Raw genomic sequence first — 7,599 nt, 5'->3', positions numbered from 1 at the left:
GGCTTCCTCAACTGATCCTACATTTGAACTGTTTTCCAGCTTGATCGTCAATAACTATTTCAAATTTATGTGCCATCAAAGTTATAAACTATAAGACATCAAATCAGAAATCTTGTTATAAATAACATATATATGTAATTATAAATCAAAATACCATTGAAGATTTGAAGAACTTGAATATACCAACAGAAGCGAGGAATTAAGAAAAACAAGCATAACACAACATAATCAAATCCATTGAATAAACATATTTATATAACTGGGAAAAAAAACATCAGTCTGTAGCATTCGCCACACAAAATGAATAATGATTAAATAATGATTCTCATTTCTAAATTCTAAAACTAGTTTTTAGGTAGCCAAGCAACTATCCTCTTCACAATACTAGACCAACTATGTTGACAACTATAACTATATACATTATTTTTTAAAGAATTGGCTGATTACTATGTCAACAGCTATAATGAGAGGGGATAGCTACTTTGGAAGGAAAAAACATCCAGTCTTTTGCTTAATTATTCAGTATACATATTTATTTTCTATGTGTATGCTTTATTCAACAGGCTTATTCAATAAGCTATTTAGCTCTTTAGTACACAAATGAAGTCCAGCAAAGAAAAAGATATTCTATAAAAAAACTGAAGCATAAAAAGTATGCAGAAGTAGAAAACTAGCAAAGTACTATTGATAAAAATAACACGATATATGAGAGAGCATGGGATCTGGTACATATTTCAAGAGAATTTCCAAAAAATTAATTTTCATTGACTATATCAAAAATTGTGTACCTCATTACCACACTTCAAGCTTGTGCACCTAATCTTCCGTTGCAAATCAAAATCAAGCTTAGTGAGCATATAGCCCAACCCAACGACACAACCTCTACTTCAAACTCATGTTCACAGACCGATATGTTTGCACAATGATATCATAATCAGAGGAAATATATGGTAACATCAATACAGTGGCATGAAAATCGTATCAGCATAAGATCTATGACGCTTAGGTACGGTACTAGTACGAGTAAGTGATATGGTATTTTTTTTTAATTAAGGTATGGATACATCAATGAAAAACATTAATTTTTTTATATAATTTAACTTAGAGAGTTAAATTGTTCAATTCACAATACAAAATCAAAATAAATGTCTAACAAATCACAAATTATGTTCGATTACAAAAATAAATAAACTCAAATAAACAAATAACATTATATTAATATATAACAAAATCATGAATTTCACTCGAAATAAAATAAATAAAAACAGAATACCCACAAATATGGTACGAGTACCAGTACCGGGTAAGCACCCAGTATGGGTACTTCACCATTTTAGAAGTACTCCATGCTTTATAGCATAAGATGCATAGGGAATGTTTCAACCATTATTTCGTATATAAAATGCAAACAATATCCCAATCATCTTCCACGTCATTAATTAGAACAAAATATAAAATGACAATAGGTATTTACCTCTACAAACAATACCTGGACAGATGTTTTCCCCATTCTTTCAACAAATATTGAATAAAAGTCACAAACCAAAGGTAGGTGGCAATTCACAATTTTAAGCTCCGAGACTATGTAGATCAGATCAAGAAATATTGGGTAGCTGTTTTTATCAATTTTAAGGCAGACAGATTTGGTGACAATTTGGTTTGATGAAGCCGAAATGCATATATTAGTCTACGCATAACTCATAATATTTTGAAAGTCAACGTGATAATAGGCTAATAAAGTATAATAAAGACTGATTTAAATTTAGACCATTTTACTAAAAGTAATAGTATATATTTAATTATTTATGTAACAACTCATTCATATAAAGAATGTTATATAGAAAGTTAGAGTTGATTATAAAGAATACTGACCAGTAATTCCTTTGATGAATTTGTCTCAGTAGTCTTTCATTCTTAAACTCCAAGTTCACAACACTACACTGATCATCATCAACTCCAATTTTGCTCTGAGCAAAATCAAGAATAGCAATAGGAAAACATTTTCAGCACGCCAAAAGCAATGGTTAGAAAAAGGAACATGTAAAAGGAAGTGAAATGAAGATTAACCAATTAACAGAATTCGATTCTAAGACATTATTCAGGGTAACCATTAATACTGTAATTAGAACTCCTTTTATAAATCCTTTTTGTAACCATAGAGCTCTTGCTATTGTTGTCTGCCTATTATTAGAACCCTTGGATATGATATAAAATACATCATGAACCTATACCAAATAGACAATTCAGCACACTAGGGTATAATATAACAAAATACAAAAGCTAACAAAAAAGACATTGAAAAAAAACTGAATATGCATCTGAAATTTAAGTGATAGAATTTGCAACTTTAGATCGACTGTCACAGAAGACCACAATTCCAATTGCAAAACACCTATATAATCAAATTTATTAACAATAACAAACATCAAGACTTCCAACTTGCACATATCCCTTCTTCGACACGCTACATGATCTGTGCAAATTTCAATTTTTAATTGTTAGGGTCAAACTATCCATTATGCTGCCTTCCTCAATTGGCTCACAATCTTGTCCTCTGTTTCTTAGATAGTTCAATTTTTTCATCAATAAGAAAAAAGTGCCATAGTATCCTAATAGGAAGTTCATGATCAACCCCTTCAAAGTTCAAACAATTATTCAATCTGATAACCAAATAAATATATTACTAAAATAATGTGGTTTGAAAATGAGCTCAAAAGAGTACCAAAGTTTGGACCTTAGACAATTAAAAGCTAAGCATTTAACTTATATCTCAAGCCTACTACTAACAGAGTGACTTCACGGCCTCATCAACATTCTTCTTTAAACAATATGAATGAATGTATAACTGCCTCATATGTATCAAGACTGAACCCAACCCGTTTCAACTGTTACATAACAACACTCGCATCACCTATCCTTCCCGCAATGCTTAAGCCAGATACCAAACTTCATGTAAACAATTGCATCCGGTCAGCATCCAGAACTCAACATCTCATCAAAATATTGCATGGCTTTATCAATATTGTTCACACCACAGAATGCAGATATCAGAACAGTATAAGTAACAGCATTTCCTTTCAGCTTTGCATAACCCATCAATCAAGCAATTATATGGAACAATGTTTGGCCTATTTTTCTTCTCAGTTTTCCTCTCTGCCAGCAAACTCAAACCATCTTCTTCCCTCCCAACTTTACTTAGTTTGTCAATCAAAGTATTATACAAGACCAAATCAGGTTCCACACCAATCCTATTCTTTTCTCCTTTACCTCTCAATTTATCAAATACCCTCAACGCCTGATTGATCCTCCTAGCCTTGCATATGTGATTAATAATAATCCCAAAAGTTATAACACTGGATCCGTATTTTCGTTTCTTCCATCTATGCCAACAGTTTAATGGTCTTTTGAATCTCTTTGCCTTTCGAGCCCGTCAACAAGGCATTGCAAGATGCCGCTTCAACAGGACAACCCAATTTCATCACACCACCCAAGATCATTGAGGCACAATATTGTCATCTCAATTTATCGAATTTAATGTCATATAGACTCAAAGATTAAGTTTGTGTCTAAGATCATCGAGGCACAATACTGCCCATCCAATTCCAAGTTCAAATGAATAAAAAACTCATATTGAAGGCCACATGTAGGGTCAAGATCCAATTTCATATCAATAAAAAATTCATATGGCAAGCCACATTTCGGGTCAAGAATTCATCTTGTAATTAAATATCTGGTTTTCCAATCATACTATCCCAATTTCATTTCATATAAATAAAAAGTTTACATTGCAAGCCACATTTTAGATCAAGAATTTATCTCGTAATTAAACTTCGGGTCATCCAATCATACTATCTCAAATTTTCAATTTCATTTCATATGAATAAAAAATTCATATTGAAGACCACATTTATGGTTAAGAATCTATCTCATAATTAAATTTCGGGTCATCCAAAAATACTATCTCAATTTCATATTAATAAAAAACTCATATTGAATGTCACATTTAGGGTCAAGAATCTATCTCGTAATTAAATTTAAAGTCATCCAAAAATGCTATCTCAATTTCTTTTCATACGGGTAAAAAATTCATATCGCAAGCCACATTTTAGGTCAAGAGTTTATCTCGTAATTAAGTTCCGGGTCTTCCAATCATACTTATGAGTACAACTACAAAAAGAAGATAATAATAACATGTAATAAAAATACAGTTGTCAAAAAAAGTAGTAATTAATCTTTATTTTAAAACTTATTATTTTATTTGACAATTCTATTTTTTTTACATATTATTATCTTTATTTTGTATTTGTAATTTATAACGAAGATAATAATAACATATAATAAAATAGAGTTATAAAATAATAATTAATTTTTATTTAACAACTCTATTTTATCATATATTATTATTATCTTTTTATGAAATACAACTATAAAACGAAAATAATAATAACATTATCTTCGTTTTATAGTTGTACTATTTTTTGCAATTCCTCACCCACAAAAGTAACATAAATAACCAAGTAAAAGATACAGTACCTCAAGCCATCTAGGAAAGCCAAAGGCAGCTCTTCGGATATAATTTGGTGCTTCTCCATCATTCTTGACAATAGACTGGCCCTCAGAAGTGATCTTGAATTATGGATAATAACATAATTTTTCGAGCAAATATCTGATTTTCTCATTTGATGTCATATAATGTCCACAAATTCTTTTCTCCTAATTGATCTATCAGCATGAGAAATTCTCACATAGAACAGGTTTGCGATCACTACCAGTCACATCCATACAAGCATCATACCTGTTAAATGGTTTCAATGATAACAAATTGTAGCCAATAGGAAAATAAAAATAGAAAACAATTTTGACCATGAAACATACTGTAAAATTGAAGACACAGCAGGACAGTCTAAATTGCAGTCAGACACGGCAGCTGCCCGAGTATCACGATATATTATTCTATCACACCAGTCAGGAATTCGCTTTTTCTCCCCATAATCATATCCTGAAAGAATGTATACAAGTTACACCACCGTTAATTTTCTTACCCACAAAACTAGCCGTTGTGACGAAAAAACAAACTGTTAAATCCATATTGACAAAAGACAAAATTGAAACTGCATTTTCATTGAATTGCTAATTTTTAATCCATTAGAAAGTGACAAACAAAATTGAAATCAACATGTAACGCACCAGTATTGCTTGACATGCCATCTATTTACGTCCTAATCTAGTTGGTGTCCTCTCAAAATTATAAGCTGGAGGAAATTTGATTATTGCCTCCCGCATTCCCTGGAAAACTGTTCCAGCTTTCATCTCTGCCCTGAGCTGCTCTTTTTCTCTAAGCCAATCAAAACATCTTTGAGAAACAAAGTCCCTGGCTTCATAATACAATATACCAAAAAGCCGTTAGGTGAAAAGTTCCATCAATTTTTTTTCATACGGGTAAAAAGTTCATATTGCAAGCCACATTTTAGGTCAAGAGTTAATCTCGTAATTAAGTTTCAGGTCTTCCAATCATAATATCTCAATTTCATTTCATATGAATAAAAAAATCATATTGCAAGCCACATTTTGGGTCAAGGATTATCTCGTGATTAAATTCCAAATAATCCAATCAAACTATCTCAAATTCTCAATCTCTTTTCATATAAATAAAAAATTCATATTGAAGGTCACATTTACGGTCAAAAATCGGATCATCCAAAAAATATTATGGCAATTTCATATGAATAAAAAATTCATATTGCAAACCACATTTTAGGTCAAGAATATTAAATACCTGGTCATCGAAACACACTATATCAGATTCATTTCATATCAATAAAAAATTCATATTGAAGGCTTCATATAAGTCAAGAATTTATCTCATAGTTAAATTTGAGATCATCCGAGCATAGCGACTTTTCAATTTTTATTAACCTTCTCAATCAAGAATCATCAAGATTATACATTCTTGGATAATCAATTATAATGCGTTAATGTTGCAAACAAAAACCTACCCCAAAACATTTGTGTCAAACACAGTTTTGAAGACAGAGAATGTTTGCTAAGAAGAGAATCAATAGATCAGAAACCAAAGGATAATGGGTTGAAAATGAAATAGAGAGATATTTATTTTTCTCTTTCAAACGAAGCAAATCATGGACAGCAGAAACTTGAATCCAAATAACAAAGTATGTGACTTCGTTGCCATCTTTTTACGGCACCAATTCAAATCAGACAGTAAATGCATGGATAGACCTACCTACAATCGTTATATAGACATTAAATGCATGGATAGACTATACACATTACACAAAATTGTTCTTTGTATTTACATTAGTTTCTTTTCTGATAATCAAATACACGTGATTTTGACTTCCTCGTTTTTAGAAAATAAAATGGCTACAGCTGCAACCACTAAGAAGCATCATTATTTTACGGTAGCAGTATACAGTACTATCTTTAATGAGAGTGTTAAACAAAATTCCTAGACCAAATTCCTTTTTTTTTTTCAACTTTGACAAAACTGTTTTTCCACCGTCTAAATATGCAAACTTAATATGGTAACGTATAAGCACAAGGGAACATATGCAGCTTTGTAAACTTTACATCATCTTAAAATAGCCAGTATAAATATTTTAAAATGGGTGAGAGCCTGAGAGGTCCTTAAACTTTTCAAAACCTGCCAACAGACTATTTTGTCCACCAACTGAACAAAATCATTCTTCGCATGATCTGCTTTATCAAATAAATTTAAATTTAAAAATAAAATAATGTATTCTTTTTTAATTTAATTTCTATTTCTATTGTTGAGAAGACAAGCTGAAGATACATAGGATTTTTCCTATTTTCCAAAAACTATATATATGCATCAAAGATCAACTTGCCTTAGACTCGTGTGCCTCTTGCTAAACTTGTACTCCACATACTCTGTTTGACATGTGCCTCTTGCTAAACTTGCACTCGAAATACACTGTTTGACTTCTACTTAGATGAAAACTATGTGGTTCCAATGTTTGTTTGCACTAAAATACTTCATAGACTTCACTCTAGGCTAAAACCCTAGTTTCACTCTCTGCTTAAACTCCCCTCTGCAAATTATGGGTGGGGCCAGATGTTCTTTTGGTAAGGCCCAACCCATAATCATATCATGTCCGTATATTCTGATCTAATGGTGGTTCCTTCAAAATGGAACAAAGTCTATGCGTCTATACATTTTTTCTTTTAAGTACAAGTCTAAACTATGTTTCCAACACAAATTCATCCAACAATTTATAAGGTAGTTTTACATATAAAGTAAATAACGCTTCAAACAAAACTTAATTTAATGTTCAAATGCATAATTAAGCATGTGAATAAAGTCTTACAGTTTCTTTTGTCGCAGACATTGCAAGAAAACCAGCACCCATCTCCACCTCTTGCAAACCAACCACAACAATGCCAAACATCTGATACAACGGACCCCAACCACGACAAAATTGAATCTTGGGAAGCTCTACCTTGACCAACATTCCATGTGCCAATCAAAATTCTGATATTGTGTCGTCTTGTATAAGTAAGTTCCTTTGAGGCCAGCTCTGATCTTATTATGTTGTCAACAGGGCCTGGGGATGCAATATT

The 7,599-nt window shown here is 31.7% G+C and overlaps 1 long non-coding RNA gene across 5 annotated transcripts; it reads right to left on the bottom strand.

Moving 5' to 3' along the window:
* Nucleotides 1–180: 180 nt before the first annotated feature.
* Nucleotides 181–7,593, bottom strand: LOC101490475 (uncharacterized). Of its 5 annotated transcripts, XR_012163160.1 has the most exons (6): nucleotides 7,347–7,593; nucleotides 5,188–5,375; nucleotides 4,876–4,999; nucleotides 4,534–4,795; nucleotides 1,873–1,967; nucleotides 181–1,613 (listed from the first exon to the last, which is right to left on the bottom strand). It is a non-coding gene; the product is annotated as an uncharacterized lncRNA (long non-coding RNA). The 5 variants fall into 5 exon arrangements; XR_012163159.1 differs by having other exon boundaries at nucleotides 1,873–4,795; XR_012163158.1 differs by having other exon boundaries at nucleotides 181–3,454.
* Between the last annotated feature and the right edge of the window lie 6 nt (nucleotides 7,594–7,599).

This window comes from Cicer arietinum, chromosome 5 (assembly GCF_000331145.2).
Source record: "Cicer arietinum cultivar CDC Frontier isolate Library 1 chromosome 5, Cicar.CDCFrontier_v2.0, whole genome shotgun sequence".
In the NCBI taxonomy this organism is placed as follows: domain Eukaryota; kingdom Viridiplantae; phylum Streptophyta; class Magnoliopsida; order Fabales; family Fabaceae; genus Cicer; species Cicer arietinum.
Note: the sequence above shows the minus strand (reverse complement) of the source record. Positions and strands in the feature narration are given on the sequence as shown.